Source organism: Zosterops lateralis, assembly GCF_965231275.1.
Source record: "Zosterops lateralis genome assembly, chromosome: 3".
In the NCBI taxonomy this organism is placed as follows: domain Eukaryota; kingdom Metazoa; phylum Chordata; class Aves; order Passeriformes; family Zosteropidae; genus Zosterops; species Zosterops lateralis.
The window spans coordinates 56,137,697-56,163,010 of NC_139764.1; the positions used below are offsets into that span (position 1 = coordinate 56,137,697).

At 41.3% G+C, this 25,314-nt stretch overlaps 1 protein-coding gene across 1 annotated transcript in view; it reads right to left on the reverse strand.

Annotated features, from left to right (window-relative positions):
* PPP1R14C (protein phosphatase 1 regulatory inhibitor subunit 14C) overlaps positions 1–25,314 on the reverse strand; it is a 51,770-nt gene that overhangs the window by 14,168 nt on the left and 12,288 nt on the right. The window lies entirely within an intron of this gene.

Below are 25,314 nucleotides of genomic sequence, written 5' to 3' on the forward strand. Positions count from 1 at the left end.
GTGTATCTTCTTCACAAATGGAGGGGGAAGCCCAAAAATGTTACTCTTGCCCTTATTTTTGGCTGAATGAACAAACAATCAAAACACCTTTCTCTACCTGAACTACTGTGCCTGCATGATCTGAAGAGTTTTATGTTAGGCATGAAAAACATGCCCTTAGGTCGGGAGCCTGACCACTCCATAACAGCTGTAATGACAGCAGGAGGAAAGATGAAGTCACGCCTCCTGTTTGACAGATTTTATTGGAGAGATCAGTCTGGTTGCTCCAATTACAGTTCAGCAGCCAGATACAGATGGGCTGGGCCAAGCCTGAAAGGGTCTGTGAATAGCCAAAGGATGGTATTTTAAGGGTCTTGTTACTGTCATGAGGCTGTGCAAAAAAACAAACACTGCTACCAGTTTTGCTCCAGTAAGAGGGAGACAAAGTGATGCAAACAGCAGATGATTGGGGTGGGGAGGGGCAAGAAACCACTAGCAGCATGCTGACAGGAAACAGCCCCCAGAAAAGAGAAAATAGAAGAGGTGTGGGGGTTCTGGGTGCAAACATCTATCAACTGAAACTCTTGGGGGAGAGGAGGATGGACACTCTCCTTTTAAGCACCCTCTGCAGCCTGCATTGACAATGTAGGCAGAACATGAGCTGATTTCTGCTTAAACATTCAAAAGTCAGAAAATACCAAAGACAACTTTCATGACATTTAATGCAACTTAAATTCAACCTTGCATTGAAAGACAGCCCTATTACTCTTTAGGTTGTATGAATTCTTTGCAAGCTACTGACAAAAGACCTTGGGCACAGATGTGCATTAAGTAGTAAATAGCTGTAGCAGTTTATGACGTTACAACCTCTCCAGCTGGCAGTGGTGAATGAAACAGAAACAGGTGAGCATCCATTACTGAGACCAGAGAAAGGTCTTCAAAACTAGCTCCCACAGCAGCCAAAGCCAAAGGGCTGGATTTTGCAGGGGTATCTTGAAGAACACTTGCACACTCCAGTCTGCTGACCCTGAGGTCAGCACCTCCAGTATAGGAAAAGCAGGTTTGACATCATTCTAAGTATCTACTAATTAAACATTTATTGGAGGTTTTAAAATTTAAAGGGCAATGGTAGCCCTATGGATAATTTCCCACTATAAATCCAACTGGCAAATTAACCTATTATCCCACACTCTCACTGTCATTCACCATGCATCATCACATTTGCAGTGCTGGAAAATAATTAAATAGGTTTGTTTGATTTTTACTTTAGATTCTAAATCTGAGAAAGAAAGGAAAAGCTAAACACAGCATGAAAAGTTAAAGCTGTCGTTTGTAAAGTGAGTTTGGAAACAGCAGGAAAGGATAACAAGAGAAAAATTAAGGAAAAGGGAGGAAAGATGACCATACAGTTCAGATATATGAAAGTTTCAGATTGTATGAATCAGGGATTTCTCTAAGAGTCCTGGAAGATGGCCAGTAAGTGATCAAAGCCAAACTAGAAAATAGGACCAGTTTTTTCTGGAAATACCCATTTAATATATGAAAATATTTATTTATTTTAGAACATGCATCTAATAAAGGCAACTCTTAACCACTTCATCTACAGACATGGATGGCACTGCAAGACAGGGGTGCAAGTCTCAGGATGATAAATAAAAACCCCCAAAATTACAAAGACTAGAAGCCATTGGTTGTGTATCTAACCTGGTGGGATTATGAATGGATTGCACTTAACCCAGGTAAATGAATATGACCAAATAGTAATTTTTAGGAAAAAAACAAAAAAACCCTTACATGCTTCTTGTTTCAAAGTATTCAGTTGTTTGGGGAGACTTATGCATGAGGGCAAAAGTGGATAAAAGTGAAAACAAAAAAAATAATAGTTTAAGTGATCAAAAATTATTAATCCGGAATTAAAGAAAGCTCCTTCTTATTTAAAGCTAATCCTAATTAAGTGCAGAGTCAAAACACACAGCTAAAATAAAGCTATTCAAAAGACAAAAAGACTGCTCTGTCTATTGATTGGTATGAGGAAGAGAAGATTAGGAAAGGATGCTGAAGACAGCAAGAAGAAAGTGCCAGGGTTCATGAAATTTGCAGTAAGAACAAGAATCCTTAGTGGTAAAATCCAATTACTAAATGACAGCATGTTTTCTCCAATCCTAAAATATTCAGAGCAGTAATGTCAGAGCAGACATAATGATCTAATGTTAGACATGAAAAAAAAAATTAGCTGTCATTTCTTTTGGTCCAGGTGAAGCAGTTCATGCAACAGTGAATATTAGTTTGTACTGCTGAGAATCAGTGAACACACTTAGGATGCTGCTTCCAGTATGATAAAGTCTTTAGCATGCAGTGACATAATATTTTCTCCCCCATCAGGCACTTATCTCATTAGCAACCAGTGACTGAAGGTGGAATCTCAAAGGCAATACAAGAGACCGAGGGCCCACACTCCTGAGCACATGCCAATCTGTCTTGGCTCCAACTAAGACACAGAAACACGTGTGTTGTACCCAATTTGTTCTAACCAGAGCAGCAGCCTCTTCCACCAACAGCAAGTCTATCTTCTTCCTCTGCCACTCTTGTTTATTGAATAAAAGTGCAGAGACATTCAAGACAAAGTTACCAGATACCTCCACTCATTTTGAGTCAATAATCCTACTGCTTATGAATAATCATAATTTAGCTGTAGCAGTGTGGCTCTTTAACAGAAATCTTCTCTGTGCTGAGCCTGTCCTCAAGTTTGACATTATGTGGATCCAGTTAAATACAAAACAAAGCAGGGACACTAAGTGCACACCTGTCAACAGAATGGCTCATGCAAGCTGCCCAGTATCTCAATGGTGCACCAAATCCATCTACATCTACATAACACGGTATGAAGGGCTGGATAAAAGTCAAGGACGCAGTGTTTTATCCATATGGTCCAGATCTGGTGTACCCTCACCCCGGAGCCAGCAGGCCATAGCCTTGTGCACACACCACTAGAGGGAGGTAACACTTTGCAAACACGAGGGGCCCTGAAGTTGCTGCTAAAGCACAGAAAGGTCTCCTGAGCCCTACGTACAGTTCTTGGTCTGGAGAACAACAGTCTAACTTTTATCCTCAAGTACATATTGCCCTCCGCTCCTGTTCTTAAAAATGTAGTCCTCAGCTTTTACTTTAACATCTGGTTTCCTGCAAAATCCTATCTTTGCTCTTATCTTTTCGGGTATTTGCTTCTACATCCATCCTTTGTACTCCTCCTCTGCAAACGAGGGCCAGACTGCTGGAAGCAGAAAAAGGAGCAACTCAGCTCCCAGGCACCGTGATGAGGGCTCCCTGCCAAGATGAAACTGCAAGAGCCCAGCCCCTTCTAGTTCCCCACAGAGCAAGCTTGTTCACATACGACAATCTTTGAGCTTATTGCCAAACTTCAACAAGTTCAGGCACATGACAAGCACAAGTGAAAGAGGAGGGGAGTTGCCTGATTAAACTGAGAACACTTTCATAAACTGGCCACAGGAATCTCCAACACACAGCAAATCTGGTCCCTCCTAAATTTCCAAGATCACATGTACCAGAATTTCAACTCTGCTGTTGAAAGTCCTCAAGCAATGTGGAAAACCACTTCTTTTTATTTCCTGATTCTAGTCTCAACATTAGAAATAACTGAAGTCTTATCCCAACATTACCTAAAAAGCTTTCCAAGATATTCCAGCTGAGTCAGGCACATACTGTGAACCTCCTCAGCTCAGATTATTTCAATTTGGACTAGTTCAACATTTTAAGTGTTTACCAGTTGTTAATTCGAGAGTAATGCCAAGAACAATGCTTATGTAGCTCTGCATGGAGGACTACAAACCTTGCTGTGAAGAAGAGAAGGAGCTCACCTAGGAATTTGCACAGTCTAGCAATATAGAGGATGAAACAAAGCTGCAGAAAAGGTGAGAAAGATGGACAGACACTTAAACACACAGTGATGGTGTTTACATAGGCAGGCACAGCTGGATCACAGCTTGCTCAGCCAGTGCACAAACTGCATGGTCCAGAAAATGTAGCTGCATTAGGGCAGCTTGAAAACCAAGAGAACAAACCCTGTTGGCAGAGCATTTATATTCAAGTACCATAGTTTATTATCACAGCGATTAGATTTCCAGACCAAAGCTTGCCCACAACCACCTGGCTCAGAGAAGAAAGAAATACCTTTTAAAAAGCCTGTCTGCATCTGCCAATTTACCCTGTGTTGGTTAGTAGATAAGTGGGGAAAAGCCCCAGGCTTGTATTAGGAAGTATACATAATATTACAAGGAAATCTCAACTAGGAAATATCTTGGAGATTCATGTCTGAACCCAGGGAACAGGAAGCACTCTCAAGCTCCAAGATCTAAAGCATAATCTAATAGCATCCCAGATCCAGGCCAGTATGCAAGTTAGGTGTGTGTTCCTCCCAGCCAGAGACACACTACAAGGAAAAGCATAGGATTATATGTTAAAAGGATACCACCATACTCCTTGGATAATTGAAAAAGCATGCCTTATCCCACAGCCTCATCAGCCTTCCCTGAAAGAGCATTGTTAGGAATTCTTGGCCTCCTCCATAACCATCACAATCTCCACTACATTTTCCTATCATATAGTTAGGAGATGAGTTTGAGCAGTATGTTCCTCACAGAATAAAAGAGGGACACAAAGTGTTGATTTAATCAATCTACATAATGACATATTTAGAGATCTAGAGTCAAACAAACAACAGGGACATGCTCTCTCTGTGAGCTATGGTACATGACTTGTCAATTAGTACTTTTTCAAGTTGCCTAGAAAAAGTAAGTAATGAGGGTCACAGATTTGTGGTGTTTGAGTTTGGGTGGTGGGAAGGAAGAAGGAATTCAGAACAGAATGATCTCAAGCAGGACAAAGCCTATATAAGGATTCCACCCTAGGGCAACTGCAATGCTAATCCTGTATGTTAATGATACTTAACAATAGTCAAGAACAGCTTGAACTTCCTTACTTAAAAAAATTACAAATAAAAAACCCATGGTGTTAAGCATTTGAAAATTTCTGGGAATCCCTCAAGTATAAAGGCATCTTAATGTCCCTGTACATGCCAGCAGTTAGGTACAGCTGCAACTTCAGACTTCAAATGGAAGTGAAAAATATATTAACATGGCAATGGATATACAGTACACTTAAAACACTTATATTCTAGTTGTGAACCTCATTAAAAGCAATTAACAACTGATATTTTTAATTATCAGGGGAGGATCACCCACTCAAGCCAAGTTCTTCCATCTCATTACCCAAGCTGGCTCTTTCTCTTGCCTCAGTCACTGTAAACCATTGTTGTTTGTCGTAAGCTGGCACTGTCACAGATCAGCCTCTCCTCTTGGCTCTCAAGTGACAGTAGAGCAGATGAAACAGACAGATGCTATCCCAATTACAAGTTTCATTCAAAAGGTCAGTCCCTGTAAAGTAGCAAATGCACCCCAAAGTTTTTACTGTAAAATAGCATGCAAATACACAAAAATGCCAACAGCACAATCCTGGCGCTCAGGTGATACAAAAGGACACAAACCTCTTGTGCCCTTATTCCAGGTGGGGTCCCTCTATCAGCAAGGAGGGATCAGGGGTTTGGGCAGAGATAAGAACATCAATCCCTCAATGCAGTTCCTGTGAAAGCTCCCTTTATGGCCAAGTCTTTGTGAAAGAGGATAGCAAAAGGACATCCACATCCAGAGCACAGGTCTCCCCATCCAGCTTCCCTGAATATCTTCACCCTTCCCCAGAACACAAGCCTTCATGCACTGACATTCAACACAGAGTCAGCTGCTGTCTTTGCAGATGCCACTGCAGTTTTGCCCTTCCTTCAATTAGAAGGTTAGAGGGCAGAAAGACGATGGCAGCACACTGTGATTTCCCCCAGATAAACTCCTTACACTTACAGGCACCAAATTTAAGTCAGCTGTTAGGTCCTACATCACAACATGGTTAGTATAACATTTTAATCTGTAAAAGGAGTGAGGGAAAAATAAGACAGGCAACTGTGTCAAGAAGTCCACTGAAGGAGGAGAAAGGGGAAATTAAGCTAAGGCACAGTGAGACAGGTACAAGCACTGCCAAAACCCTTACTGATGTTACTCAGGGAAGGGGAGGCAGGGCCAGTTTCTGAGAAGAATTCCATATATAGAAACTAAACTGCCTCAGTGTCACACAGTTATGCCAACACAAAGCTTCAAATAAAACATGGTACCACTTCCCAAACAACAACAGAGCAAGCAGTTGAAAAAACATTGCTATATCAACTTGAAGGTAGAGCCTTATAATATTAGCAACTTGCCACAAATGAAGCATCATAATTTCCACAAGATGTTTCAATGTAGATTCAAGCCTACCTACAGCCAGGAGTGGTGGCAATGGGATTTTCAAATGGAGATCAGGGGCTCTCTTTAATCAGTTTGGGCAAACTAGCCATTAAAATTTACTTTACACAATGTGACCACTACTGTCAGAGTTGCCTTTGAGTTTATATAGACCATATGAAAATGGAATGTCTCTGCTGAAGAAGAAATCTTGGTTCCTCTCTTTCCACAGTTCTCCAGCCTGCTTGCTAGCAGGGCCACAAAGCTGCTATTGAAAGAATAGTGTGTTAGGAGAAAAACTAAGTTTTATTGCACTTAGAACTCTGCCAACTCAGTTGAGGTCATGCTTGCCTAGCAGACACACTGCCTACTGTTGGTCACCAGCATCAAGTTTTCTTGCTGGAAGGAAGGATTTCTGTGCTCTTTCAGAAGACCATTCCTCTTTATTTAGATGCCTGGGCTGGCTGCCAGATTTCACTGGCTGCATTCTCCCATCAGCAGCAGGGAGGTAACTCATACAGTGTTGGATGCAGCCTGCAACTCCATGAACAGCACTGGAGGCTTGTGCAGGTGCCTTGGCCAAGAAAGATAAATAACAGATCCTTTTACTTTAAATAACAGATCCTTTTACTTTTCTTTTCCTCACTTCTGTTCAACATTTTTTTCCCCTCTCATGCCTTTTTTTTTTTAATTTATTTGTGATTTATATGGAAGCTAAGGAAGTAATTTGCAAAGAATCAACAGAAGTATTTTTCTCCTAATTAACTGCTAAATGGAATTTTATAAAGATAAAACAAAGGCACGCACACACTACTTGGGGTTTTTATAATCAAATCAGTTTGTTGGTATCCTGTGTTTTAACAAGTTTTCAAAAGAGCTTATTATGTAGGTGACTGAAAATACTTATGCTTGGCCCTGGAGTTGCTATTTTTAGTTTGGTATTTATCTGTTCCTTGAATGGGTGACTGAAACACTAGTCAGGGGTCACAGTGCTAACTCTAGTCTGTCCATACACAGTAGTTCTTGTATGAGCAGCTGTTTTGGAACCACTTGCTTAGAACCCCTGCCATAAAGCATCCACCACTGAGTAACCAAAATTGGCTCTGACTTGGAATGGAACAGCTTATAGGGATTCCTAGTTGGCCAAAAAACAGTTGGGCAAGCCTTGCTTGGTTCATGGCCCCATCATTCATTTAAATACTTCCATCAGTTTATTTGGGAAATGGAAGTTGAGAGCCAGATACAACTTGTAATTACCCATCTTCTACCATGTATTTGACAACTTCAGCAAAAATTGTGATAGCCCTTAAAAATCAGATGGTTTTGATTGTGACACTGATGCAATTGCCCAGCACAATAGAAACGTGGACACTTCCCTTCAACATCCAGAATACCTCTTGGTGCTTTCCTCTCCTGGCTGGGATATTCTTGTCTAGTCTCCAAGGAAGTGTCATCATAACGCCAATGCAGATGCTTCGATTAAGTTAGAAAAAGCCAGCTTTGTGCAACATTTCTCTCCAGACAAAATAGGCCAAGCCAGTAAGAAATACACAAAGAAATCTTCATTTTGTACCACTTCACAATTTAATAAATGCCTCATCTGAAAATTTTGTATCACTGAATAGATGAGAAAACAAGTAAGTGGTGGAAGGTGAAGCTGAAAGTGTAAGTTCAGGCTATATTCTACGTCATTGTAATGTAGTATTAATTCCTTTCAAAATAGAGGTTTTCAATGGAATCATTCAGATCTCTTTCTTGCACTTAAGCTCTGTCTTTCCAGCTGGTTTGTTAACTGGGATTTCCATCACGCAGCACCACCCTTCCTTCACACATTTCACAACCTGACATCTGTGCTTATGGGCTCTGTGTCATGTCATTTTAATCTTGTTTTAGTCAAAATCTAATTGCCAGCAAGCTTTGAACCACTCACTTTCTTTCCAAAATCCTTTTATTATATCCAAATGTAGCATGCTTGAAGGGAATTTAAGTTTTAGTTACCATTTTAGGACACCTCCATATAAAAGCTCTCAGGAGTCCGTCAAAATGCCTTGCCATTCATTTGGTTTCAAGTACACACATTCACACTTTCCTGACAGTCTCCAAAAAATGGGTTGTAAGGAGACACCCTATTTCCACATCAAGAGCACATCCTTGCCACTAGAGCACGAATGCAAAAGAAGAATTCATTGCGAAGAAGTCCAAAGCCCAAATAAAACAAAAGCATCCAGCAAACCCTTCTGACTCTCAGCTCCTCCCACATTCTTGTACCCATTTCACTATGAAGCCCCTATGAGCACACTTACCTATCCCAAGAGAAGCTAACCTTTGCTCACTGCCAAAGAATTGCACTTTTGAACAGCCAGCAAACCTTATGAATTGTGTTGCCATCTTGAAAATGCAGACTGAGCAAGTGTCCCCTGGCAGAGTCTGCAGATGATTTGCAACAACTGTTTCAAGAACAGATATCAGCCTAACTGCCTTCCAAGAAAGTGCCAGGAACTCTCATTTCAGCCCCCTTGACCCCTGAACAGCACACTTTTTCAACTGAACTCTCACTTTGCTGTGGTCAGCCTAAAACTTGTTTTCTTCTCCTGCTTCAACTTCACTTCAAGATTTATCTTTCTTTAGCAGATGTCAAATATATATGAAAATATTTGCCTCCATTTTTCAGTGAGACACAAACATGCAAAGTCAGGGCTTGTCAGCCATCTCTAATCATATGCATTGTTGGAAATTGTCACAGGCTGAAGAAAAAGTAGGGGTTTTTTTCCAAGTGGCATTCCAAAAGAAGTAAGTTATGATGATATGCAAATATATATATATTTTTAAGAAATAAAAGCTTTGTAGTTCCATAACCATAGCCTGAGAAGTAATTTAAGGCATACAGAAGGAGAAAAGTATAATGCAAGGCAAGATATTTGCTGTTTTGGCTTTGTATAAAAGTAGAAAACCAAAGTAATTCCTGAAGCTTTTAATTTACTTACAGCTTTACTTTTAAATGCTAAAGAGCCTATCATCTTCCACAACATACTCTCTTGCCAGCAGCAAACATGTGACAGACCTTTTCATATTGGATCATGAAAAATTGTGGTGAGATACATGACCATGACAGTGCTAGCAAGCCCAAAACAGAATGAGACTAAAGCATTGAGGTGTCCCTCTACTCCTCAGATACACAAACAATATTTTCCAGCACAACTATAAAAATTCCAGATGCTCATGCAACAGCTGCTGGTCCTCACAAATCACTGTAGCAGAAAGATGATGCAGGCAAGCAAAGCAAGCCCAGGACTGATGAGGACCCTTAAAATAAACTTGCCGACTGGCAATAGCAAAACCAGAGAAACTGCAATTGGGCTGAACTGAAGAGAGAGAACTCCAACAGGCTGCTGAAGGGTGCTCACCCTTATTCCCCCACCCTTTCTTCTTAGCAGTACTGCTCCCATTTATGTGCTAAAGAAAACAACAGCTTAAACTGTTTCCTATGACTGAACTACAGCTCCAGGAAAAGACTACTTTTTAAAATCTGTATCAAGCCTAGCCCTTCATTTCCAGGGTTGGAGCCCTAGCAGAGGGACTATAACTCTCATGTTATCAAGTTAACAAAGGAGTGAAAGATTACTCTTAAGTGTCTTAATTAACACATAAGGGAGATAAGGAAGCAAAAGAAGGATAAACAACAAAAAGAAAAATATGTGAGGAGGAGAAAAAGATTTTAAGAGGAATGTAATTTTCTCAAGTATACCCTAAATGCCGGAAGGCGCCACCTTCAATTATCAGGAATACCAAAGGTTCCCAGAAAGCAGAGAACTCACATATATACTCAAGATCTCATTTCTTAAATAGTTTCCTGGTTCTGTAGGGCAACACACACACCAAGACTACCTGAGTCTTAACTCCTGGAAGTCCCAAACACAATCAGAGCAATGCTTCTGGTTAGGACTGAGTTTCTAGAGGCCAAAACATGGGTGTGTTATCAGAGGCTTTGTCTGCAGCCAACTAGACACAGCTTTTCAGACACCACTCAAATGAATACAGCAGTCTTTCAGTTCTCTCCTGGAGTTTTTTCCATACCATGCAATGCCTTTCCAGCAGCTTAGGTATATTAAAAATAGAGCCAAACAGTAGACTCATTGAGGCTGATGTTGCACTGAATTGCAATACTATTTCATATTACACCACCCAAGAACATACTATATACACAGTGCACACATACATATACACTAACCCTTCAGGACCATGTTAGCAGACCACAAATAGACACTTACATCCACATTTACATGAATAGTTACCCGTTGGCACAGAAAATTATCAGAAGAAAGAATGTACACAAATTTCTGCAATGAAAGTGTAGCTAGCAATGCCTTGAAGAAGCATGGCTTGCCATAGCACAGCAGAACATATTAACAAGCCATCTGTTCACTATAACAAGCTCAACAGGATTCATCTTCTAGATGCAGAGATGCTACCTACAGTATGTCCCTTGATCAAGCAGAAAGTTGTTGGATATTGCCAAAGTCTTACCACATTCCTTTCAGAGAGCATGTTACACATCTCTGCCACTAGCACAGTCTGGATTTAAAATCTGCTCTCCCAGGGGGCTGTGCCTTTGAGCAGAATTAGTCACACTAACAAGCAGCCCACAGTCAGGTTCCTCCAGCTAGGTACATGCAGACAGAACCAGTGCTATTTGCTTAAAGCTCTGAACTTCTCCTCTCACCTTGAAGAAAGATGCATTGTATTTTCAGGAACACAAACACTGAGGAACATGAAATCTGTTCTCAGAGGAGTTACTGGCTCTCTAAAAAGAGACAAGAATGGTATTTCTCTCTAGTCTTATGCAAGCAACATGGCTGGTCTTTCAGTCTCTCCCCCCACCTGCCACTGCCATGTTTCTCCCTTCAAACAGAAAAATTATGAAACAGCTGTTGCTTTGCCAGCTTAGCGAGAGGCAAAGAACAGCAGTCAGAAGTAGCAGCAGGGGAACAAGACTGTAATATACTCCAGATTCCATCTGTTGAGAGTGGGTTAACAGAAGACAGAGGGCAAGGAGACAAATAGGGACTCCAACATACAGTAAAATATCTCCTTCCTCACCACCTATCCTATGGTCTTCAGCTCAATACCCAGCAACTGCAGCAAGAGAAAGGACAAAACTCCTAAAGTTAAATGTACAACATCAATCAGATTCGTATCTTGATACTGTTCAAAAGCAAGTTGTTTAATTAATACACTGTGCCGCCAGTGTTTTGGCTTAGTTGTTACTCTGCCATGTGGCAAACTAGACAAAGCAGATGGTCAATAAGCTCTGTTAAACTGTCAGGGCCAGCTATTATGAAGAGACAGAAAACAGCTCTCGGCTAGTTCCAAAATTTTTAAGCTAAATCTCAGCAACCTCAGCTCAGCTTCCCCTCCTAGAAGAGCTGGCATCAAAAGAGTCAAGGTTAAACTAGTAACTTTCCCAAGGCTCCAATCTTGAAACTCAGAGCATGCCAGGCACCATGCTAAGAGATTATCAAGTTCATTTAAAAGCTGCAAAAATGTGAAAACAGACAGTATCATCTGCACTACACTAAGAAACCTTGTGGTTTGCATCTTAAAAATAAATAAATAAATAAATAATGTGTAGCAAGTATATCAGGAGAACTGGGATTGAAATTAAGTGTCAACTCCTCAGGCTTTGAATTCCAAACAGGAAAACCAACACAGCATAAGTCTTATTAAAAGGAATGCTTAACAAATCATATTTCAAAATACATTCTTCTCTTCACTAAAAATGTTGTTGTCATACAAACTCTGAAACAATCTCAGACACTTTACCTCATATGTACCTCCAGATAGTACTTTGATCCTCACAACAAAGACAGATACTCCAAACAAATAACCAGAGTTGAAGTCTGGTTCAGCAAAGAGCACAAGCCTTGCCACATTAGAGGATGTGGGTACTGGTAGTGTGTATATACAGCTACATCTTGTTTTATTCTGCTGAAATCCACCTCTCCATACTACAGTAGCCTCTTTGCCTACTCATTATGAAGGTGACTTGTTCTGAGCCATCTTAGAGCTAAGCGTTTTATTATTTTTTAACAATTCCATCACGCTTTGCTCACAGGGCTACAAGGAACCCAGGCTATGCCTATGTGCACTGCTCCCTGGGCAGATAATGCTAAGTAGGATGTGTTGTTTTTAGCCACTACACCTAGCTACAGGAGCTAAAATTTGCTTAGGATTAAAAATCTCTGAAAATCCCCATGAGAAGAGGTTAAAAACTTAGATGTGTCTTTCAGGCCCCAGAACACATTAAAGTGCATCAGAAAAATACTGATACTTCTGCAGTTAAAATGCAGTTTTTTACTTAACAAACAAACTAGGATCTTTACTATACAGTCTTGAGATGATGTCCCGTGAGCTGACTGCTCTGTCTCTGCAAGCTCATGAAAGGCAAGTTTTGAAGTGTCCTTTTAGAAAGCCTCCTTTGTGTTCACAAACAAAGCATTATTAGTTAAGTCTTCTGCCACCCAGAATCTTTACAGGGTCCAAAACGGTGCTCATCTTTAATACCCTATCCTAAGGCCAGCCACCTCAGATGAAAGCTGGAGACTTTTGGATGGATCAACATACAGTCAAACATCTCCAACAGCTTTTGGACGGATCAAAACCATCTCACTTGGGTGCCTTGCAGTCACCATCACCAGACATTCTTCAGGCAGTACTAAACCTCATTTGCGTTTGCAGCTAAGTGCCTATCACAGCAGGGCTCTAATAATGGTGACTTTGTCTTGCAAAAGGACCTGTAACAACTGCCAAAACCTTTTTAATAAGGTTTTTGGCATCATTCAAAAGCTGCTGGCAAGAGCAATTAAGGAGTAAAGAGACAGACCAACTTTGTTTTCCTAAATTAACTCATGATTTGTGTAACATGGGTTCAAAATTTCTAGATCTTGAACTCAGCCAATACAATATATTGGCTCAACAACAAGCCAGAACAGTTTGAGCAAGCCATCAGGTGAGACTAACATGTGTTTCGTCCTTCTGGACAATACTAGCTGGTTTCTAGCCTCTAGCACACTCTCAAGGAACCATTCAAGGAATTTACCTGGATTCCCTCTTCAGAGGCTCATTCCTGAGTCTCACTTTCCTTTAACTATCTTGGTTCTTGGAAACACTCGGAGTGTTTCATAGTCCAGGAAATCTGGAGAGAGTGCTTTCCTTCAGACCATGATAAAGTTAACCAGTGGGTCAGGACATAAGGAGAGATTGTCTTAAAGGGTGGCTGATTGTGTTGCTCATAATGCTTGACCAAAAGACACATATTACAAATCACAACTAATGTAAACTTAATGTTTCCATCTGTTACACTGTATTTTAAGACAAATTATTTTACTACCACATCAAAAGTTCTGAAGATGGGTGCTACCAGCTGGTTACCTTGATCACCTAAAAGCCACTAATTTTGGTGACAAAAAAAAAAAAACCAAAACAAAAACCAAAACCAACAAAACCCCACAACGCTAACCCTTCTCAAGTCAAATATTCAACTTGGACAGATTTTACTTACTCAATTTTGTGTAGTAGTCTTTTCTGTACAAAATTATTTTCTACTTCCAGATACCAAGAAAAAGAACTAATACAATCTGAGCATCCTTTCTGCTCCAGTTCTTAAACATAGTTCAGCTTTTTATCACCAGTACATCTTAGACAAAGAGCTGACTGTTTTGCATTCTTTTCACATTACTCCACCTTTGAAATTAAAGACAGGATTGGAAATGCAAGAGAAGAAAACTTCAAAGAGTTAAATACCGCAACTTAACATAAAATGGCAGGTGTGAAGAACAGCAGTGTTCTCACTGACACTGCATTCAGCATATACCCTACAACCTAGAGTTTCAAGTGGCAGTGATGTACGTACAAGAAACATAACATCATTACCCTACAGGGCATAGCTGAGGAACTAATTCCAAGGAATCCAAAATAAAGTCCTTCAGTAGAGCTCCTCCTCATGTGGCTCATGCCTTCAAAACACCTGCAGCAGTCTATTTCCACTCTAGGGACAAAATGACAGCAATCACATGTATTCTGCAAACATTGAGTCTGACCTTACCGTCATGGTTACAGAACTGCTGCCATCAAAAGGAATCCAGAAGCACTCCTGTGCATTTTTAAAGTACCAGTTGTCTGCTAGTCTATGTCTGATACAGAATAGCCAGTTCAAAGGAACCTTGAATTCAAAGTATAATATTCTGTTAAGCAAACAAAGTTATTTTTAACTGGCTACTTTTTTTACAAATATACAAAGCGTTAAAGTTTGAAACCCTTGTAGAGATCAGCCTGGACACGAACATGTTAATGACAAAGACTCCTATAATCTTTGCTCCTCCAGATTCTCACAGGCTTTTCTACCTCCACCTACAGATTTTGTCAAATGGGAGATATTTCAGGAACACCAGAAATTATAATCAAGTCTCCAGACATGAAACTGCATGAACACGCACAGAGAATCAGGTGGAAGGAAAGTAATAAGATCAAAGTCAGGCACTCCCTTTCCCTCCCTGAGAAAAAAAGATAAGAGAGGAAGCTCCATGCTGCTACTGTCTCATGTTTCTGTTGTTTTCCACTTTAAAAGATTTCAGCTGTCAAAGTAGTTTTCAGAGCTAAGTATATCCAATGCATCCCAAAAGATTTGACTTCCACAAGATTTCTTGTAGACAAAAGCTGGCACTCCCAGAGTACCATACAGGGGATCACTGGGATGTGAGTTGAGGTGGATCTTCAGGTGAATCATTTTTTCTGTTGTTTGTTTGTGGTTTGCTTTTTTAATACTGTGGCACACCAAAGAGCAATGAAATGGCACATCAACAAAACAGATCCAGGGAATGACTGGTAGCTTGACAGCGTTTCACATCAGTGTGGGACTTGTTGCTAGCAGGTAATTTTCTTTAATAAAGCTTTAAAGTGAATAGTCTTCCATAAACAAACAAACAAACAAAAAACCAAACGCCACACCAAAACAAAGATAAATCTGCCATGATTAGTCTGTCAGTACCCAACAAAGGAGATACTCAAGAGAAGGCTGTGTAACACATCTGTGTTTAAATTCCTCATGTGTGCTCTTACACAGAGCATAAACAATGACGTGGATTGGGAAGCACCAGTGCTAAGGAAGTGTGGGTTTCCTGTAATTCATGTCTTGATTCTCAGGTGCCCAAATAAAGCCTTTTCCTTTTTAAGAATACAATGGAAGCTATAACAACTTACCTGTGGATTCACTGCCAACTAAAAAAGGATGAACTTCTTCCCTTTAGTGAAGATGCTCAGAGGGTGTGTAAGTTTTGTGAAAAAAGCAGCTTAATTCTACAGTTATCATTGTGTTATGATAACATTATCTCTCTGGCCAATTTCAAGGTAGGGTGATAAGAGCATGGCAGAAGACACACACAGATAAATTTTTCTGACAAACATTTCTAACATGTCATTTTAGGTTAATGATGGAAATAAATAAACTTAATGCCTTTAAAATGCAGCCAACCCTGATCTAGTTATAATCCAAACTCATACAGGCCAGAAACGCAGCTTTGAGGATTTGTATTTGAATGAGGTCAGCAAGCTGTCCTGAGCTTGGAAAAAGTGTTTATGTCCATTAAAAAAAAAGCATTCCCACTCAGCTTTTAAGTACCTTGTAGCAGTTCAGAAGACTTTCTGCAATGGAAGAGGACCTGTTTAAAACTGGTGGTGGTAAATCAGTGTTCAGGTAGCTCCAAAACCCTCTTTTCCCTCCTTTCAAATCAAAAGCCTGAGCTATAGGGAACTCCCCATGTATAGTCATGGTTTTATGCAATTGTTCTCGGTCCAACCTACATTACCAGATTCCTTTAAAACTCTTTTCAGGCATTCTAAAACATGCTAGCATACCACATTAGCCGCAAGCTGTGAGGAATGTACATTTCTTTAATATTTTCTCATATCAATGAACAAGGAAACAAAACAAATAAAGAGTAAGCATAATCAAAATGACAGGTGGATTCCGAAAATCACTTCAGGCTACAGCTAGTAATAGAATACCCAGTTTCAAATTGTAAGTTTGGATGAGTTGGCTGACACTGTCAAATTCTAAAGAAACACCATTTCTTTTCCAAGAGCTGGTCAGGCTGAGTGAGCATGCAAAAATACAGGAGGAGAATAAGAATTTCTCATGCAGTAATTGGCCTGAATCCAAGCTCCTGGATAGACTTTTTGCTCCAACTAAGCAGAACTGAGCTGCACACATATGCAACCTCCACAGGCAAGCTTTGCTTCAGCAAAGCAAATCAAAGCATTTGAAACCTAGCTCAGGAAAGCCAGTGGCTGGCACAGGGACCTACCAGTCAGCACAAAGTGATATCATCAGCTCCTTCCCACTGACCTTCACTTGGTGCCAGTCTACCTAATCATTCAAATGGCCAATGCAAGCAGAGTTTAAAGTTCACCTCACCCCTTTCAGAATGTCTCCACAACAAGCACATCTAATAATGAGAAATTCCCCCAGTGCAGCGAACACTTTCCATCTCTGCATGCCCCTGCTTATTGAATTTCACTGTAAAAGCAACAGCTAGGAAATGTCTAAATCCTCTGGTAGAGGGCTTAGAAAGCCCGGGCCATTTATGAGGTCTCTATCTGCTGGTTCAAAGACAACATACAGGATTGGAACTGTGTTCTGAAGACAAGAAAAAAAAAAGGTTGAGATGTTTCTAAAGAAGCTACATTTGGACACTGTTTGAGGACCCCACTTTCTCATTACTGCCCAAAGCTGCCAAATATCTACTTTTAATCCTTCTCAAATTCTTACAAGTCCAGATGGTTTGGAAGACAGAAGATGGAGCAACCCCCTCAAATGCATCTTCACAGCTTGTAGAAGATATGTGTAAAAGACACTGTACCCATATTCCTCCCACAGGCAGGTAGCTTAGATAAAGCACAAACGGTTCAGTTCTGCACACACGGTGCCAAGCACAGAAGTCAGGACATTAATAAATCCTACATTCATAATAAACAGCGCTGCCTTCCATAACAAGAGTTCACAGGATAAAATCCACTGAATATGGAATGGGTGTTGCAGTCCTTGCCTGGTCACTTCAGCACAGCAAAATACAGGCAACCAGGTAGCATTTTGTGACCAGAAAAGAAGCTACCACAAGCTTTCTCGCTGGCCTATGGAATACAGAGCAAAAAGAAGGCAGTGGAACCCATTGCCAATCACTGCAATCCAACATTCCCAATACCTCTTTGTTTAAAATCCCCATTACCTTCAGCTGCAAGAAGGAGATAGCTGTGCCAAAAGTATTTCTATATTTATTCCACTTGAAAAATGCTGAAGATGCTTCATATAATGCCTTTGGCATCTACCACTGTATAAAGACAAGCCAAGTCATAAGATACTTTGTAAAACAAAAATATTCAAAACCAAAGTACACAAATTTACACCACCATTTTCCAAAGGGATTAAACAATTACGTAGTTAATTAGAAAAATTAGGACATTAGTTTCATCTTGTTTCTACACAGACCAGAACTCACTTCCTACTGTGGTTTCTGCTGTAGATCTGGGCAACTACTTATGAAAATACACTAAGGGATGCAGGTTAATTTTTAAGTTTCCTCACGCTGTTGTTCTTGACAATCAAGCAAAGTACACACAAAGAAAAAATAACTACTTTTTATAACTGAAAAATCCATGTATGCACTTGTGGTGGTGCTTAAATTCAATTCCAATTGGGTTTTTACTGCTCCAGTTTGGTTTTATAATTTGTGTTTTATAATTTTGTAATTATTACTATTGTTTAAGATGGCCTCTCCTTCCCTCTCCTTCTCTCCTTCTCCCCTTCTCCCCTTCCCCCAGACTTTCCCGCCAAAACCTTGGTTGTCCTGGTAACCCTATCCCATAATAGTTGTTTACCACCTTTCTGTTAAGTGTCAATCTTTAAGTTATATAACTTCCCCACCCCCTCATCATGTATTCCTCCTCCCCAAGTTACTTATTATTGGTTCAAAAGTTGTGCATCCCCTCATTATACGATGGCAAAAGGTTGTAATTGGTCCCACGCAATCCCACCCCTGTAACCCACTCAATAAAAAGCCGTGCCATTTCGAGGCCAGCGTCTCTCTCCGGAGCGCTGCCTTGGGACCACGCATCCCTTGGTTGCACACCCTGAGAGTCCCGCCTTTCTATTCTGCGCACTATCCGCACCGTGGTCGAGTTTGCCCACGCCTCTGGCAAAGTGGCCCCTGGATGTAGTGGCGGCAGGGCTGGCCGGAACTGCACCCATTGGAAAGCCGAACCACTGCATGCACTCAAATAAAGAATACTCATATGAAGCACTGAACTGCTTCAGATAGAGCCAAAGAAGAAATAATAGCTGGTTGAGCTTCCAATCTACAAGATTCCAAATGTACAGAGAAACAAGCTGCAGTTAAAAATTACCAGTCTCTCAGTAAGAGCAGCTTGGTGGCTTATGTCTTCTATACATTCAATCCGGTTTAGGTGAGAAGACCACTGGGCCAAAGTTTTGCATCAAAGCACTTTCACGTTGCTCAAGAAGCCAAGGCAATGGTACATGTCTTGTCTAACTTTTTTATTAATGGGAAACTATTCTGGCCTTCTTGTAACATTTTGTTTTATAGCAAGTCAGCTTTGGCCTTTAACCACACATTGCTCCACATGAGCTCCCACTCACTCACATAAGTAGTCAGTCCACCTTGCACTCAGCACTCCACTCCCACATCCTGGGTCTATTTGGAGCTACAGGCAAAACCTTCACTGCTGCTTTATTGTGGGCTAGATCTCTTCCACCTTTTGATGATTATAGCCCTTTGATTTCAGCCCTAAAGCAAATTCAGTTATTTGATGCTTTCCCACAATATCTTCTTCCCTTCTCCCTCAAAACATGCCCCAAGAACAGACAAGTTCCCACAATTCCCTGGGAAATAAAAAGCAGCACAGTTTAATTTAAAAAAAAAAAAAAAAAAAAAAAAAAAAAACCAACAACAACAACAACAACAACAACACAACCGCGGGAATAAGACAATAGCAGTCCTAGCAACAGGCATGTGGGACTGAAGTGCACAAGTACACAGTGATCCATGCTGCTTACAAGTGCACTGCATCCAGGAACCCAGGTTCCTGCTCTGCATCTGGCTCTGTTTTACATGCAAGGCTGTCCTGCACACAAAAGAAACATGCCAGCTGAACACCAAATTGATTTTTACACTACAAGCCTGCTACCCTGCAGAAGTTTGCGATTCACAAGGAAGTTTGTTTCTGAAGAGAGTGAGGAACTCCACACTTAGGGAACAGGAATTACAAACAGTAAATGGAGGTGGTCCTACAATTAAACACAGCTTAAACAAATTAATCATTCCAACAACTTTCCAGTAGGATCTTACCATGAAGTATATGTCTCAAAAAGTGATTGTTTCCACCTCTGACATGGAGGAAATACTTAGCTAGCCCTCAGTGCTGAAGCTTTTTCATTAACCTTTGAGCACTTCAGACTGTGCTTCAGAATTAAAGCAATATAAATATTTATCTGGGAAACAGGAAGAATAAAAATTTCAATGAGTCAAATGAAAACTAACCTCAGTTTTATAAAGATCTGTGTTCCAGTTACTTGATTGTCCTCAACCCGACAGCCTCAATGTTACATTAATACACTTCTTCCTTTTTAATTGCATATAATTTTTCTTATGTGTTTAATCCTGACAGTTAAATGGATCATTAGGATTGGAAATGTTCATCTCTTTGGATATCAGCAGGATGAAGCAGGGTAAGGTTTTGTTTTCAAAGCTGCCCTTAGCCTCTGATAGTTTTCTTTAAGGCACCATTAACACAGCAGCAGTCAAGACCAGCTTACACTGCTGGTATGCAAAAAAAAATACAGCAAAGAAACTATTATCCAACAAATATAATCCTTTTTTTCTTACCTACAGGAATCTTTGCAGAAGTCTTTGCAGGTCAGATAGTACTCTAAATGTTATGAAGATACAAGCAGAAAAGTAATCAGCTCCTATACTTCCTGCAATCTTGTGTTACCTGCCACTGCACTTGCATGACAGTGATGGGAGGAGATTGCATGGCCAGCTTTTGGAGGAACAGTGAATCACATATAGTACTCATACAATTACCTTCTTTTCTCCTTTTAACACCACCAGCCAGCCCCCAGTCCCCAACTGCAGGGCCTCCAAGCAGCATGGATGGACTCTGGGCTTAGCCTGCCCTTCTTCTCCCTTCCTGTCTCCTGCTCTGCCTTTTACAGGTATTTCAGCCTCAGCAATAAAGACTCTGTAGCAAGCAAAACCTTTCAGCATATCAAACTGTTGTGATGTGAAGAAATTAAAAGAAGAAATGCGGTTTCAGAAGTTGACATTTAAATGGATTTCATGGCTGAACAAAGGCACTTCAAAAAACAAGTCTCTACATAAAAACTAAATTAACGATGCAACACGCACCTTCTTATCAGGGTTCATATGGCCACTTTGGTTATGATAACAAAGCTGGGTCTGCACCGACCTCTTCAAACACTCACTGATGACACACATTTTAACATAACCCACAGCCCTGTGATACAGTCTGCAACCCAGACCTGGAGCCCTCCCTTCAAGGACAAACTTCCTTTATTTGCCCCCAACAGCTTTAAGAAACACCCAGTCCCAAAGGCTCCTATAAAAATGTATCCCAAAACAGGCTCTGCCCAGGCAAGCCAGCCCAAGAAGCCAAATTTGAGAGCCTGGGCCACAGGGCCATCCCCATGGCCCCCATGAGCTCCTGGGGCCATGAGCAGGGCCAGCTCTCCACAGGCCTGCCCAGCCACAGCCTTGCTGAGCCGGACCCACATCCCAGCCTGCCCTTGGCTCAGCCACAGGGAGACACCCAGGGCTGGGGCTGCCCCAGTGCCCCTGGCTGCCTGTGGACAGGCCCTGGCTGCCATTCCCTGCCCCAGGCAACTCCCATGGAACAGGTGTGACACGAGCATGCTGGGTGACCTGCGGCAAGTGAGCCCTGTGCAGCACTGCCAGACTGCTGCATAAACCAGCACTGAAGAGCAGATCTTCTACCAAATACCATTTTTGCAGTCATGTTTGGCAGAGGCATCCCCAGCTGAGCTCATGGAAGGAACATCTCCTGCCCAGCATCGGGGAGCCAGACACAGTGCTGCCACCACTGTTGACCATTGGCCAGTGACAAGTGGTGTCCCTCACGGCTCAGTGCTGGGATCTGCTCTGTTTAATATCTTTACTGATGGTCTAGATGAGGTGATTGAGACTCATCACCTAATGTCATCACTCATCACTTAATGTCATCACTTTGCAGATGACATTAAGCTGGGAAGGAATGTTGATCTGGGCAGGTGGGATTGTTGGGCTGAGGCTCAACAAGGCCAAGTACTGGGTCTTGCACTTGGGTCACAACAGCCCCATGCAGTGCCACAGGCTTGTGGAAGAATGGCTGGAAAGCTGCTCATTAAAAAAGGACGTAAGGGTGCTGGTCAACAGCAGCTGAGCCTGAGCCAGCACGTGCTCAGGGGGCCAAGGCAGCCAATGGCATCCTGGCCTGGAGCAGAAATGGTGTGGCCAGCAGGATGAGGGAAGTGATCATTGCCCTGTACTGAACTCTGGAGAGGCCACACTTCAAATCCTGTGTTCACCTTCAAGACAGTGAGGTGCTGCAGCATGTCCAGAGAAGGGCAACAGAACTGGTGAAGGGTCTGGAGCACAAATCTTACAAGGAGTACTTGAGGGAACTGGGATTATTTAGCCTGGAGAAAAGGAGGCTCAGGGGGACCTTATAGCTCCCTACAAGTTTCTGAAAGGAAGTGTTGGTCTCTTTTCCCAAGTGACAACTGACTAGGCAAGAGCAAACAGCCTCAAGTTGTGCCAAGGGAGGTTTAAATTGGATATTAGGGAAAAAAATCTTAATGGAAAGAGTTGTCATTCATTGAAACAGGCTGCCCAAGGAATTGGTTGAGTCACTAGACCTGGAGGTATTTAAAAGACACGTAGATGTGGCACTTAGAGACATGGTTTAGTGGCAGATGTGGCAGTGCTAGGTTAATGTTAGGACTTAATGATCTCAAAGTTCTTTTCCAACCCAAACGATTCCATCCTGCTTTCCTAAGGGTGCCCAGGCTTTTCTTCTCTCGCTGCCAGACCACCTCACCAGCAATACTACTGCTCTGCAGCTGCATTTTTATCAGAAGTCAGCTCCAGCATCACTGCTGCTCTACACTGAGCGTTACAAGATTTGAGAGGGGAGAATTTGTATATCAGAAGTAAGGAGACAAGAAGTCACACTCCTTTTCTTCTAGCTTCCACTCCGTGCCTCATTTCCTACATGTCTCCAACACAATGTCAGAGCAATGCCAAAGGTGAATATCTTTGCATATGTTAATTCCTCTCCAGTAACACACAACCTCCACTTGCTATTACTCTTCCCCTTCGACTACAGCAAGTAAACACTCCTCATCTCCAGCAGCAGAGCTGAAAGCGAACTGCACTGTGCACACAGCTACCCTGCAAGTCAGTCCTTGTTAAAGCACAGATGGCTTCCCTTCTTTTGCCTTGTCGATGTATTTTGTCTCCCAGGGCAAGAAACTACCAGGCTGGGCTTTCATGCAACTTTCTTAATGTTGATTTGCTAACTGACCATTTGAAAATCAAAGCCAAAAACAAAACCCACATAAACATGGATGACACCCAAAAGTAACAAACATATGACATGAAAAACAAGCCAGCGTGGGAGGACAGTCAGACATACTCAAACTTCACTGCTTTTATGCTTAACATTGCAGCCGTGAAAATGAAAAAGGAAGATATATGCTTTTTCAAGGCATAGCCAGCCAGTCTGTTACAGTGCTTCCAAAATACACCCCTAATTCTCCTGTTCAGTGCTATGGGAATAATTGCATATATTGTTCAGGCTTTGCCTTTTTGTAAAAAAAATAATTTTTAAAGTCAAAAGGATGAGAAAATAGTAGTATTCTGTAATAAAAGCAGATGCCATAATGTGACAGGGTGAACAGGTCACTTCAACAACAATGGTGGAAGACTGCAATTTTCTAACACTAACCATCTGTATCAGAGGTTGAATACTAAAATTAAGTGTTTAGCTGAGTTTCGTGAGTGGAAAATCTCCTCTATTAAAATTTGCCTCATAACATGCCTTTAAGAGGTACAGAATGTAGAACATCAATTCAAACCTATTATTTCATTTTTGCTCTAGCTAGCGCCTCAGACCTTTAGACCTGGTTCTTTTCCATAAGAAAGTCCCTATGGTCATGAACAACTTATCTTATTGAACACCTATCATCCCAGAACTGTCTGAGGAAAAGCCATCTGCAAAGACCATTTCATCTATTGGCAGCAGGCTCGGAGTAAGCGGGTGACTGTACAAGTGAACCTGAAGACATTTGCCCAGATCTGATGTACAAGTTACAAAAAAACACTGGACAAATGCTTTAGCAGCATTTCAGTACGTCATGTGTCTTCAGAGTTACATATACAGACATCTTCACTAATTGTAGAAATACCACCAGTTGTTGATAGGGTGGTACTACTTCTAATTACTTCTCCCTCTAATCCAGCTCCAATGGGCTCTCCAATACTGGCACTGCTTGAAATATTATTCAAACAAGTCTTCCCAAAATACAAAATTCCAGCTCCTACTTGTCCAAGAAGCAACATCTAGAGCAAGAGAAGCAAACTTATGGCAAGCTACTGTCCATCTCATTTGTCCCTACAACCCCCGACTTCTGAAGTTCTCCCTTCCACTACCGTGAATACTTCTGTGAGACTTAAGTAGAGAAAGACAGAGGGTACAAGCTCAACTGAGGACTTGAGGGCACAGGAAGAAAGCAAGTAAGAAGAAAAATTACTTTTATGTATCAAACTGGCACAAGCAAACCAGCAGAATTTGGCTGAAGACAGACATACACCTACACACCTGGATCTGAAGCATACACCAGCGAAAAAAATAATCTGGAAAAATAGAGACAAGGCAGGCAGCCTACTATACACCTTTACACACATACTGCCATCTCTGCCTTAGGTCTACCTCTCCAGGTCCACACAACTTTCCACTTTCTTCTCCAATCTCTTACCACCTGGCCCTGATAACCCAGCACTTCCCATTGGTTCAGAGGCAGTGGATATCCTTCTACTGCCTACTGCAAAGACAGACAGAAACAAGCTATAGAGGAGAGAGGTGTATTTGTTCTCCACTAGTAAAAGTCATGGTGTTTATGACAGCTAGGACAGCTATAACTTGCTAGGACAAGGGTTTTTTAAAAAGTTACCAACGATTCCAACTTCTCAAGCACTTACACTTCAGAGCAGTTATCAAGGCATGAGATGTGTCCTTATGGTATGCATCTTAAGAGGATAAATTACCTTAGAGCCACAAGCAGTGAACATGGGATATTGCCAGCAGGTGGGGATGTGGGCAAGACACAAAGCAGAGCAGTTCTCTGGGATTCATGCCATTGCTACTAAATGATGAAAAACATTTATCACATGAAATACAAGGGCAAATACCACAAGATTCTGAATTTTGAGAACCCTCCACCTCATTGTGCCCATAACTTCGATAATTAAAGTCAATTCCCTGCTACACTGGCTGCAGCTCTATCATCTTTAGCACAACACAGAAAAAAAATTCATTGGCAAGATGATGTGATTACAGGGAAAAGATTTTACGATACCAAAATACCTGTTTCTCCAAGAAGAAACTGCCAGTCATAGTAGAGCATACCACACACTCTGTTTGTCCATAACGTTAATTTTAAAAAAATTTAAATCTCTGCTCATTATGCAAAGAACCTTGCACTTTGCGACTTCAGTGTCACTAGTAAGCACAGAGAAGAAACTGATACCCAGCCACAGACTTAATTTAATTTTCTTCAGTACCAACACTGCTATTTTGCTGTTTTCATAACTGAACTGTCAAAACAACTTCAACTTATCCAAAT